Source organism: Staurois parvus, unplaced genomic scaffold (assembly GCF_062004578.1).
Source record: "Staurois parvus isolate SC_StPar_1 unplaced genomic scaffold, SC_StPar_1.0 ptg000186l, whole genome shotgun sequence".
NCBI lineage: Eukaryota > Metazoa > Chordata > Amphibia > Anura > Ranidae > Staurois > Staurois parvus.
This window is the reverse complement of record NW_028317982.1, coordinates 9,261,970-9,274,889: the sequence shown is the minus strand read 5'-3', so window position 1 is coordinate 9,274,889 and position 12,920 is coordinate 9,261,970. Positions and strand designations below refer to the sequence as shown.

The 12,920-nt window shown below is 42.8% G+C and overlaps 1 protein-coding gene across 3 annotated transcripts in view; it reads left to right on the top strand.

Annotated features, from left to right (window-relative positions):
- Nucleotides 1-8,733, top strand: part of LCORL (ligand dependent nuclear receptor corepressor like) — a 146,684-nt gene extending 137,951 nt beyond the window's left edge. For all 3 annotated transcript variants that reach the window (XM_089677463.1, XM_089677464.1, XM_089677466.1), the window contains one exon: nt 8,018-8,733. The gene's annotated coding sequence lies outside the window, so the exon portion shown is untranslated. The remainder of the gene's footprint in view (nt 1-8,017) is intronic.
- The last annotated feature ends 4,187 nt before the right edge of the window (nt 8,734-12,920 follow it).

Genomic DNA, 12,920 nt, shown 5'->3' with positions numbered 1-12,920 from the left:
TACAGTGAAGCATGGTGGTGGCAGCATCATGCTCTGGGGATGTTTTTCAGTGGCTGGAACTAGGAGACTAGTCCGGATCGAAAGAAAGATGAATGCAGCAATGTACAGAGACATCCTTGATAAAAACCTGTTCCAGACCGCTCTGGACCTTAGACTGGAGCGACTGTTCATCTTTCAACAGGACAACGACCCTAAGCACACACAGCCCACATGACAAAGTAGTGGCTACGGGCCAACTTTGTGAATGTCCTGGAGTGGCCCAGCTAGAGCCCAGGCTTGAACCCGATTTGAATATCTCTGAGAGATCTGGAAATGGCTGTACACAGACGCTCCCCATCCAACCTGATGGAGCTTGATAGGTATTGCAAAGAATGGGAGAAATTGCGCAAAAATAGGTGTGCCAAGCTTGTAGCATCATACTCAAATGACATGAAGCTGTAATTGGTGCTAAAGGTGCTTCAACAAAGTATTGAGCAAAGGCTGTGAATACTTATGTACATGTGTTTTTTTTTTCGTTTTTTATTTTTAATTGCAAATATTTAAAAACAAACTTCTTTCATGTTGTCTTTATGGGGTTTTGTTTGTAGAATGTTGAAGAACAAATTGAATTTAATCCATTTTGGAATAAAGCTGTAACATAACAAAATGTGGCAAAAGTTAAGTTGTGTGAATACTTTCTGAATGCACTGTAAGTTTCCTTGCTTATAATGAAAAGTAGTGTTTATTAGACACCAGCAACTCATGCAGAAGCAGACCAACAGATGCTTCTTGTAGCTAAGGGTCAGATCATGGCAGAGGTCTGTGCAGATTGCTCCTTCAAAAGCACATAGTCTGGATATCCCACAATGTTAATACTTCGAGAGCGCCAGAACCAGGGCTAACACCTTGGTGAAGATGGAGGGAGTTTGTGCACCAACTTAAACTTAACACTGATGAGGAGGGGCTAGGACATGTAAATATACATTCTTAATGCCAACAACTCCCCTTGTTGCAGGGATGCAATGACTGACTGAGCCGATTCTACATGGATAGAGATGGGAAGACCTGGAAAAAAGCTTTTCCAAAGCCGTTTTTTCCCAAAAAAATTTAAGAGTGTGGATTATGTTCTTTTACAATGATAAATAATATATCTATGACATGGTATTCAAACTATATAACATGAAGACCTTTATAGGGAAGTATGGCTTTAAAAAAAAATAAACAATCATACTCACATAGATGGCTGCTGCACTGATCCCAACTGCAGCTGTCCCCCTTTGCCTCTAAGACTGAGAATCGAGTGATCAAATACAACCAATCACAGCTTTTGGTCTTCAGCCTGCAGGGAGCCTGCCCCTCCAGCACTCACTGGAGTGCTGGGCTGTAGAGGGGGTGGCAGCGACTGGCTCAGGCTCTCAGTGGCTCGCTGAGAGACTGAGCCAGCTGCTGGCAATCTGGGTGGGTCCCAACTTTAAAGTAGTTTCCTGAGCCTGGATCAACAGAGTGAAAACAGGTCATAGGAGTGAATAATGAATCTGCACTCCTGTGATCCATAGGAGAAGCAAAGCAAAAATAGCTTTGGCTGTACTTAAAGATTTCTGAGACTTTAAGTCTTAAATTATTGCAAGTTCTCTCAGCTGAAGACAAGGAAATCTGGAATACAATTCAAGTAACACTGTACTTCTTAATTACAGTTCTCAAAAAAGAGAAATGTGCATTTCTGCCACTAGCGAGCACTGCATGGGACAGGCTCCAGTTTAGTCTCCTTGTGGGCTCCATTTTGTACCTCCAACAGTTGGGTGATTGTTGGGATATAGTAGATGATATTTTCTATCCTCCTCTCAGGCTTTGACAGGTAAAAGGGTAAATCTGACAAATGCGTTTTTCATAACCTTTAAATGATTCCTATTATTATTCCTTCTCCGTCATCACAGCATAATGCTTACCGATAGTCTTCTCAGTAAATTTGATTTTCTATTCCCCTTCTCAGTAAAATGGTGAGGCCAACATCTAGAGTATGGAAACATTTCCACAGTGAAATTTCTGCTAAAGGCAAAGCTAAAATTTGCAAATATTGTGAGAAGAAATATTATTTTTCAAATGCTACAAGGGTAACAAAACACACCCTGACATACCAGAGGTGTCCTAAAGACACTAAAAAAAATACTTTTATGAAATAAAATGATGAGGATCATAATGAAAGTGCAAGTAGCTTTTCCAGAAACAATTTCTGCTGCTTCTGGATCATCACAAATTTTAAAAAGCAAGTTTAGTTCTTTTTTACTGAATAAGCTGCACTTTTATTTCAAGCATAACACTATTGTATACACTGCATTTCACGTCCCCATTATAACAAAATTACTTTCAGTTTGTAAAACTACTCCATGCTGAATTTTTTCAGTTTTTCTTAAAATGTAATTTTTTTTCTGGGAAAAATACAGGGAATTTTTTTTTTCCCATGACTTAAAATTTTTAGAAAATTTTACATCGCTACACATGGAATGTTAGGATTTCCAGGAAGGTGTTAAGAACCATCAAATCCAGGATGGAGAACACGCCCTCATTCTTTTTTGGAACTGTAAACGGGTTGGAATAAAATTTCTGAAAGTGTTCCTCTGAGAGAACCAGAACAATGACTCGGAGTGCATTTGCTGCAGCTTGAAGTTCCTTAATCACAGCGGGAATCTTTGTGTGCATGAAGCGGGGGAGGCAAGGACCAAAATTCCACCTTGTATCTCTGGGACACCACGTCCCAAACCCCAAACTCCGAAATGCTCTGAGTCCAGTTGGCCAAGAAGACCCACAGACTATCCCCTACTCAAACAAGTGGGAACCCCTTCTTTGTGAGGTGGGTTTGGAAGCTTTGGTTTGCACATCTGAGATATGTGACAGACCAGAGTGGAGGGTATGGCCTTTAAAGGGGTTACCTGGAAAGCATGGAAGAAGGGCTTCTGCAATCCAGACTTTGCCATGAGAGCTGTCACTCTTTTCTTACTAGGAAGAAGCATGTTTTTCTTCCAGTGACTGCCCTAATTAAAATATTCTAGATCTCTCTGAAGAGTTGTTCCCCATCAAATGGAATAGTTTCCAGAAACTTCTTGCAGACTGCCTCTGCAGACCAGGACCACAACCACATTATTGCATGCATCTGTACTGACATAGGAGCCAGGCGAGAACTCTGGCACCAATTTGTGTACATAATAACAGGGGTTTTTCAGACGGCCATAGATACCACTGACGATTGCCTAGCCATGCTTAAGAGTAAAGGAGGCCCTCCAGCTTCTTGTACACAGTGCCTATACGAAGGGGAAGTCCTCAACTAGGATTTTCAACGTATTCAAGCAGGGATAACAGGTAAACTCTATTCAGATAGTATCCTGCCTCAGTGCTAACCATTAAGCCAATTTATTGCCCCATCAAAAGTTCTGGTAGCGAATCTGAGGAAAAAGCTAGATCCGCTAACAGAACTTCCAATTTTTGTTGGAAGCCTTTTCAACAGGGTACTCTTTAGCAAACCTCTTAGGAGGAGTGATTATTTTGTCCTTGTACAAAATGTTCTCTACTAACAGGTGGGCCAGAAGTGCATTAGCAGGCCTATTGGATTTGAGAAGAGATTCCATATTTGGTAGCCTAGTAGGCAGTTCTAATGTTAAACAAGTGTGTAATATGTCTAAAAAAAACTGCAATGGTTTAATTTATACACTGCTCAAAAAATTATAGGAATACTTTGTGATCAAAGTATAGCATCAAGTCAGTTAAACACCTGGGATATTGATCTGGTCAGTTAAGTAGCAGAGGGGGTTGTTAATCAGTTTCAGTTGCTTTGGTGTTAATGAAATTAACAACAGGTGCACTAGATGGGCAAAAATGAGGAAACCCCCAAAACAGGAATGGTTTTATAGGTGGAGGCCACTGACATTTTTTTCCCTACTCATCTTTTCTGACTGTTTTTCACTAGTTTTGCATTTGGTTAGGGTCAGTGTCACTACTGGAAGCATGAGGTGATGCCTTGACCCTACAGAGGTTGAACAGGCAGTCCAATTCCTCCAGGATGGCATATCAATATGTGCCACTGCCAAAAGGTTTGCTGTCTCCCCCAGCACAGTCTCAAGAGCATGGAGAAGATTTCAGGAGACAGTTACTCTAGGAGAGCCGGACAGGGCCATAGAAGGTCTTTAACCCATCAGCAGGACCGGTATCTGCTCCTTTGTGCAAGGAGGAACAGGATGAGCACTGCCAGAGCCCTACAAAATGACCTCCAGCAGGCCACTGGTGTGAATGTCTCTGACCAAACAATCAGAAACAGACTTCATGAGGGTGGCTTCTAGTGGGCCCTGTGCTCACTGCCCTCCAGATATAGAGCTCGATTGGCATTTGCCATTGAACACCAGAATTGGCAGGTCCGCCACTGGCACCCTGTGCCTTTCAAGGATGAGAGCAGGTTTACCCTGAGCACGTGACAGACATGAAAGGGTCTGGAGAAGCCGTGAAGAATGTTATGCTGCCTGTAACATTGTTCAGCATGACCATTGGGTCAGTGATGGCCTGGGGAGGCATGTCCTTGGAGGGACGCACAGACCTCTACAGGCTAGACAATGGCAACCTGACTGCCATTAGGTATTGGGAGGAAATCCTTGGACCTATTGTCAGAGCCTATGCTGGTGCAGTGGGTCCTGGGTTCCTCCTGGTGTAAGACAATGCCTGGCCTCATGTGGCAAGAGTATGCAGGCAGTTCCTGGATGATGAAGGAATTGATACCAATGAAATGGCCCCCACACTCGCCTGACCTTAACCCAATAGAACACCTCTGGGTATCATGTTTTGGTCCATCCGATGCCACCAGGTTACACCTCAGATTGTCCAGGAGCTCTGTGATGCCCTGGTCCAGGTCTGGGAGGAAATACCCAAGGACACAATCCGTCGTCTCATTAGGAGCATGCCCTCATGACGTCAGGCATGCATACAAGCACGTGGGGACCATACAAACTACTGAGTACCACTTTGAGTTGCTGCAATGAAATTTCAGCAAAATTGACTAGCCTGCTGCATCATTTTTTCACTTTGATTTTCTGGGTGTCTTTGAATTCAGTTCTTTGTAGGTTAATCATTTTTTATTACCATCAAACGATGGGGCATCCTTGCGTTCCTAACACATTACCCAGTCCACATCAGTATAGATATCCAGCATGATATTTTTCCCCATTGAGATCTGATGTCTTTTCAAAGTGTTCCTTTTAATTTTTTTGAGCCGTGTATTTGGAGGGACTGTGGTCAACTGGCCATCCTCCTAGAAGAAATCCTTCAACTCTGATACTCCTGTCTCCTCAAGGAGCAATGCTTTCACAATGGTAGCGCCTTTCATCAACTTATTAGGGAACACTGACCATTGGTGCTTAAGCCTTTAGCTTCTAATGGTCTCTATCATTGTAGAGACCTTTCACATGAGCTATGCTATAGAATCCAAAAATATATCTCTGGTTAAAAAGGAGGGATGGGGTACTCGATTGGATGAGGAAGGGCTCTGAGGAAGCACCGTTACCATGGAACCCTGATTCACCTTTTGTTTGATGTCCACCTTTCACGTAGGGGTATAACATGAAGGGTATTCATGACCTGTTCTGTGAAGCAAAGTATTCGACCTGTGTCTCATGCCTGAAGGCTGGTAGATAATCCATTGAAGGCTTGTGCTGAGACCAGATTCCAACATAGAACAGGGTTGTGTCCGAAGCAAAAGTGTGCTGTCTGTAGCAGAGCAAAAGCTCAAAATGGCACCCGCAGATTTTAGGAGCCACCTCTTGTGGTGGGACTGTGCCTACAGCTTCAGACTACTGTCCGCCCAAACGTGTTGCATCGCCACAGGGCTGCTGTGATAGCATTGTCACTGCACTGGAGAGTGTCATACATTTTCCCATGACTACAACACAGGCTCTGGGCACTCCTTCACAGGGAAGTACCCATTGAATGTGGATCACTATTGCCATGGACTTTTTATAGCAACTTTCAGCCCGAATTCACAAATATGTGGTGCAGTACATCGCATGTGATTCGTACAGAAACCGCACCGCATTCCTGTGCAAATCACATGTGATTTGTGTGCTGTGCGATTGGAGCCATAACATTTTTTTGGCCCGCACTAGAATCGGATCGCATGGGTATTCACGCCATCGCACCAAGTTTTGCAGACCGATTTCGAGGTGTTGTTAACCTCCCTGGAGGTATTCCCAAGTGTAGCTCGGGGTAAGGTTTCAGCACCACAAGCGGTAACCCCGAGCTACACTCGGGAATACCTTGCAGCGCTGCTCTGAGATCTCTTCACTTACCTTATCCTTGGCTCCCACAATGTCCCTCCTGCAGTGTCCCTGGCAATGTCCTCCAGCTGATTCCGGCATCCATCTTCTGGGTTCCGTTCTCTGCAACGTCAGGACGTATGGGAGACGGAACTGTGTGAAATTTAAAAATGTGAAAAAGTGACATTCACTAAATACACTAAAATCACATAGTAAAACATTACTGTATCAAACCATTTCACATAGATTTTGTCCCGAGTGCTTTGTCCTGTGCCCTGCCTGCATTTTTACCGTTCTTTCTGCCTGGAAACTGAGAAACGTCCATGGCGTCCAAAAAGTGTCCCTTTTAGGTCAAAAGCGGTTTCAGACCAGCTAGAGAACAGCGATAGTAAATTAGAACCACTTGCAGAATTGAGTGATAATGATTTGTGGGGAAATTCGTCATCAGACACTGAAAACGATTTTGCGACTTTGCTCAGTGATGTGCGAACTTGGAGCTACATTTCAAACTTTCAGTGTTTTTGGTTTGATTATATTATTGAATTAAATGTATTATTATTATATTTTTTTATGATTATTAAATTATAATTTTATGATTTCGTGTTTCAAATTTTATCATACCCGGGATGTTTACTAGACTCTTGCTCGGACAGATTTCACTGAGTTATTCCTAAAAATTACAGGCCTACAAAAAAAACCCTACATATTTCCGTGCAAAAAATGTACCGCTTTGAGCACAGAAATACTGACATAATCAGACCACTAGGGAGGTTAAAATACACACCCGCAGTGGTTCATATGAATGCGGTGCGATTCTGATGCAGTGCGGAATTCGTACAGAAAACACTGCAGATTCCGGACCACGTCAATGTGAACCCCCGCTCAAGCTGCTAACTTCAACTTGCTGTACCAAGCATGAGCGCCAATTGCAGTTCAGACACCTGAGGGGAGCTTCATATAACCCAAGGTCTATGATTAAAGTAGCCTGTGTCCTATACTGTATGGTTTAAGAAATACATTTTCTATCTTACCAAATGTCTTGTCAGATGACCACTTCTTCTGCTGTCTGTGGTATACTGTTGGGCTAGGCTCACATCTGTGTGGGTGATTGCCACTGCGGGGCTGCACCTGTTTTCACAGTCGCAACCACCTGCCCAGAAAAATGCAGATATGTGCGGGTGTCATTAATCTTAATGGCACGCCACATGCTCTGGAAATTGCTTCAGTACCGGGAATTGCACTGCACTTGCAATGTCTAAAATACTGCAGGGACCTTTTCCCTGCGTCTCAGAAACCAACGTAGCCCATTCAAATGAATGGGCTTCCATGTCCACCCAAAATGCGGCTCGCAGAGCCACATCAGTGTGAACCTAGCCTAAAGTTATAATATTCTAAAGACTACAGGACCTCACCCAATGTTTGTTATGGACAAGAGGACGGGATCTCCCAATAACCATGCCATATTTCTGTTGTCCTGAGCTATCCTAGGAGTGAGTGGATTTTTTTCGTAAACTGGCAAAATCCCTAGGTAACATTAAATGGCAGTAGCAGTAAAAATTAGATTTTGGGTTAACATACACTTTTTTAACAGAATAACTCTAATTTTCCTTGATTGCTATGGATTATGGTACTTTGTATATTATTGTATTTATTTGCTGAACAAGACTGCATAATTGTCCAGCCCCAAAAGAACCATGTGTGCCTTTTCACAATAACTTCTACCTGATATTATCTCTAATCTTCTCTTTCAGAAGTCGATGACAATGTATATCTGTGAATTCACGGAGGAACACCGTTGTGCCTTACCTTAGCTGTTCATGTGTTCGTCATGGTGCTTTATGAAGTTTACTTCATCAGATGGTGCTGCTCAGAAGCATATATTGCACTATTTCTATTGTTATTTTAAAGACATCTCAAGTTCCATTATGCTTAGTTTCCATAGATTTTCAGTGTATACGTTGGATACTCTTTTCTGTAGCTTTTATAATTGTTTTTGTTGTGTCACAGATTTAAGCCAAAACCACTTTTGTGATGTTATTTTAGTAGCAATTGGTGCCAGGGGTGGTGGGGTAAACTTAGATTCATGAGAAAACATTTTTACAGGCCGATTACTGTTCATGGGGATTGTTGGTACATATACATACATAGCACTGGAAGAAATGTCTCACTAGAAAATAGACTATAATTAGGTGGGACACTGCGTCATATGTGAAATGTTGGATCGATTTTATGGTCAGTGCTTCTTTCTAATGGCTAGCTAGCTATATGCTGTGAAAGCACAATTTCAGGATATAAATTTGCAAGGGTTTTCTGTGAGCTGCATTAAAGTGTGAAATCACTACTGCAGATGCCATTGCCGCTTACTATTCTGCACTGTTAGGGGAGGGTGGGGTGCAATTTGTACCACATGTTTTGTGGAAAATAGCAGAGATTTTGTAAATAAAATATGCTAAGACATTTGCATTAATTGATTTTTTTAAATTTTTTTTTATACTGGGTGCTTCGCAGGGGCAGCTCCAGATGTATTTTTTGGTTGTGCTATGCTGGTGCTTGAAGTATGAGTGATGAATGCCAATGCAGCATGAGTAGCTCGCTACCTACTGCATGCCAGTGTGCATGGCTAAAAAAGTGGGTGTGGCAAGCAAGTGGGCATGCCTAGAAAGTGGTTGTTTCTTTATGGTCTATGGCTTGTAGTGTAACATTTTTCTCCCATCGTAAAGACCAAATAAAACCTGGGGGGAAACTGAAGAGACCGGAGTTAAAATAGGCCCAGCTGGGACCAGAGATGAAAACCCCCATCTTGTGTCAAGTTCAGCAATAACTCCCAGCACAGCAAAAAAATTAACTCACAGCACCCACAATAATTAACCCACAGTAGGACACAGAAATTAACCCCTAGCAAGGCACAGTAATTAACCAGGGCATGGTTCAATTCTTAACCCTCAGCATGGCACAGTAATTAACCACCACCAGCATTGCACGACAATTGGCCCCCAAAATTACACAATTAGCACCCAACACTGCACGATAATTAAACCCCAGCACAGTACAATAATAAATCCTGCGCACAGAACAGTAATGAACCTCCAGTATAACACATTAACTCCTATTATTGTACACTAATAACCCCCCCAGCAATAAAGCAATCAGTTGGCCCCATGGCATCCTACAACATAGCATACATAGTGAAGAGGTTAGCACTATATAGCATATAGAGCAGCATTTCTCATCCTGTTCAACACAGAGGAACACTTGAAATAACTTTCCAGTCTCAGGAACCTCTGCTAAAAATTAACTATATCTACAACTCATGATACATTAATGTGATGGTCAGTGGAAAGAATGCTCCTTACACTTGTGGTCATTGGGAAGAATTACCCCTTACAAAACTGCTAAAAAGACCTTTGGTGTCACTGGTTACTTATCTGAGAGGCATGAATTTCCCATTGTTCAAGGAACCCCTAGCAACCTCTGGAGGAACCCTATGGTTCCATGGTACCTTGGTTGAGAAACACTGGTATTGAGTGTGAGGGTCAGGACTGCGTAGAACAGTAGTTCCTCAGTGTGCCCTCTTACATTGGAGGTCAATACTCGGCATGCCCCTTTAAATTGTCAGTGTGCATCTGCCCAGAGGTGGTTGGTGTGCCCCCTATACAACGGTGATCAATATGTCCTCTGTATATCAATAAAAAGTTAAAAAATGCAGTGCAACCCTACACGTCTATAAAATTTAAAAATGGACTTATAAATGCAATGGTAAAACCTATATATGAATATCCAGTGCGACTGAACCAATGTACTGCAATATAGTGGTGATGGTGTCACCCTGTCTGCAAAAATATGTTGAGAAATTGCGGAGCTGCAATGTGCAAACAATGGCGAAACCCTCTACGTGCAATAATAGCAAAGGGGCAAATCAACTAGAGCATTAGAACATAGTAGTGATAGTGTCCTCTCTGAAATGCAATATTGCAGAGCTGTGCAATTAGTGGTGATACCTCCTATATATATTCATACAAAATAAAAAATTAACATACATATTTTACATTATATATATATAATGTGTTTTCACCACTATTTGCACATTGCAACTCTGTGGTATTTCTTAACCTTTGCAAAGAAGGTGACACCATCACTACTATGTTCTCATGCACTTGTTAATTTGTATCTCTTCTATTATTGTACATAGGGGGTTTCGCCATTGTTTGAAAAAATATTTTGAGTACGCACGCGATGCAAGGTTCAGGAGTGCGCTACGCACGCGATGCAAAGTTCAGGAGTGCGCTACGCACGCGATGCAAGGTTCAGGAGTGGGCTACGCACGCGATGCAAGGTTCAGGAGTGGGCTACGCACGCGATGCAAGGTTCAGGAGTGGGCTACGCACGCGATGCAAGGTTCAGGAGTGGGCTACGCACGCGATGCAAGGTTCAGGAGTGGGCTACGCACGCGATGCAAGGTTCAGGAGTGGGCTACGCACGCGATGCAAGGTTCAGGAGTGGGCTACGCACGCGATGCAAGGTTCAGGAGTGGGCTACGCACGCGATGCAAGGTTCAGGAGTGGGCTACGCACGCGGTGCAAGGTTCAGGAGTGGGCTACGCACGCGATGCAAGGTTCAGGAGTGGGCTACGCACGCGATGCAAGGTTCAGGAGTGGGCTACGCACGCGATGCAAGGTTCAGGAGTGGGCTACGCACGCGATGCAAGGTTAAGGAGTGCGCTACGCAAACATTAAAAATGTCTCCCATAGCAGGCTGTGCTGCCTCTTCTCTCTCCTCCTCCCAACCAACTGCTGCAGCAAGTACAGTGCTTTCCTATTGGCTGGGAGACTGTATATCCATCCACCTGTGATACCAGCCTGCTGGGACTAACTACAGGTCATCAGCCTTTGCGACCAGAGCTGCTGTATCCCTCCACAGGAAAAAAAAATAGTCCCCAGCTTTCTGTCATCAATAAAGGATGTGTAGACAATGAATTGAATTTAAAAAATAAAAACAAAAAAACACTCAACACATACAGTTGTGTTCAAAATAATAGCAGTCAGACATCACTAACCTGATCAATCACTGTTTTTGGTAGAAATGATATTTCTACATGGCAAATAATTTACTAGCAGGTGTAGTAGAGTAATAGAAATCCAACAGACCCAACAGTCATGTCATGCATGCTGCTGATTCTGTGTAATTGAATCACTAATTGAAAGGGACATGTTCAAAATAATAGCAGTGTGGAGTTCTATTAGTGAGGTCATTCATTCTTTAAAAAACAGGTGGCAATTATTGCCCTTATTTAAGGAAGGAAGGCAGCAAATGTTGTACATGCTGGTTACAGTGCATTTCTCTCTGAAATTCTGAGGAAAATGGGTCATTCCAGACATTGTTCAGAAGAACAGAGTACCTTGATTAAAAAGCTGATTGAAGAGGGGAAACATATAAAGAAGTGCAGAAAATGATAGGCTGCTCAGCTAAAATGATCGCAAATGCTTTAAAATGGCAACCAAAACCTGAAAGACGTGGAAGAAAGCGAAAAACTATCATTCGAATGGATAGAATAGCCAAAATGGCAAGGACTCAGCCAACAATCCGCTCCAAGCAGATTAAAGAGGGTCTAAAGTTCCCTGTGAGTACTGTTACAATTAGAAGACGCCTATGTGAAGCCAAGCTATCTGCAAGAAGCCCCCGCAAAGTCCCACTGTTGAAAAAAAGACGCGCTGAAGAGGTTACAATTTGCCAAAGAGCACATTGACTGGCCTAAAGAGAAATGGTGCAACATTTTGTGGACTGATGAAAGTAAGATTGTTCTTTTTGGGTCTAGTGGCCAGAGACAGTTTGTCAGACGACCCCCAAACACTGAATTCAAGCCACAGTACACTGTGAAGACAGTGAAGCATGGTTGCACAAGCATCATGATATGGGGATGTTTCTCATACTACGGTGTTGGGCCTATTTATCACATACCAGGGATCATGGATCAGTTTGAATACATCAGAATACTTGAAGAGGTCACGCTGCCTTATGCTGAAGAGGAAATGCCCTTGAAATGGGTGTTCCAACAAGACAACGACCCCAAACACACCAGTAAACGTGCAACATCTTGGTTCCAGACCAACAAGATTGACGTTATGGAGTGGCCAGCCCAATCCCCGGATCCTAATCCAATAGAAAACTTGTGGGGTGACATCAAAAATGCAGTTTCTGAGGCAAAACCAAGAAATAGAGAAGAACTGTGGAATGTAGTCCAATTATCCTGGGCTGGAATACCTGTTCACAGGTGCCAGAAGTTGGTTGACTCCATGCAACACAGATGTACAGTTGCAAGAAAAAGTTTGTGAACCCCTTGGGATTACGTGGAGTTTTGCATGAATTGGGCATAAAATGTGCTCAGAACGTCATCTAAGTCACAACAATAGAAGAACACAGTCTGCTGAACATAATACTACACAAACATTAGATGTTGCCATGGTTTAATTGCACATAACATGTAAACATTCACAGTGCAGAGAGGGAAAAAGTATGTGAGGCCCTAGCTTAATGACTTCTCCCAGAGCTAATTGGAGCCAGGAGTGAGCCAACCTTGACTCCAATCAGTGTGATGATATTGGATGTGTTGCTGTCCTGCCCTTAAAAAACACACACCTGTTTTGGGTTTACTGGTTT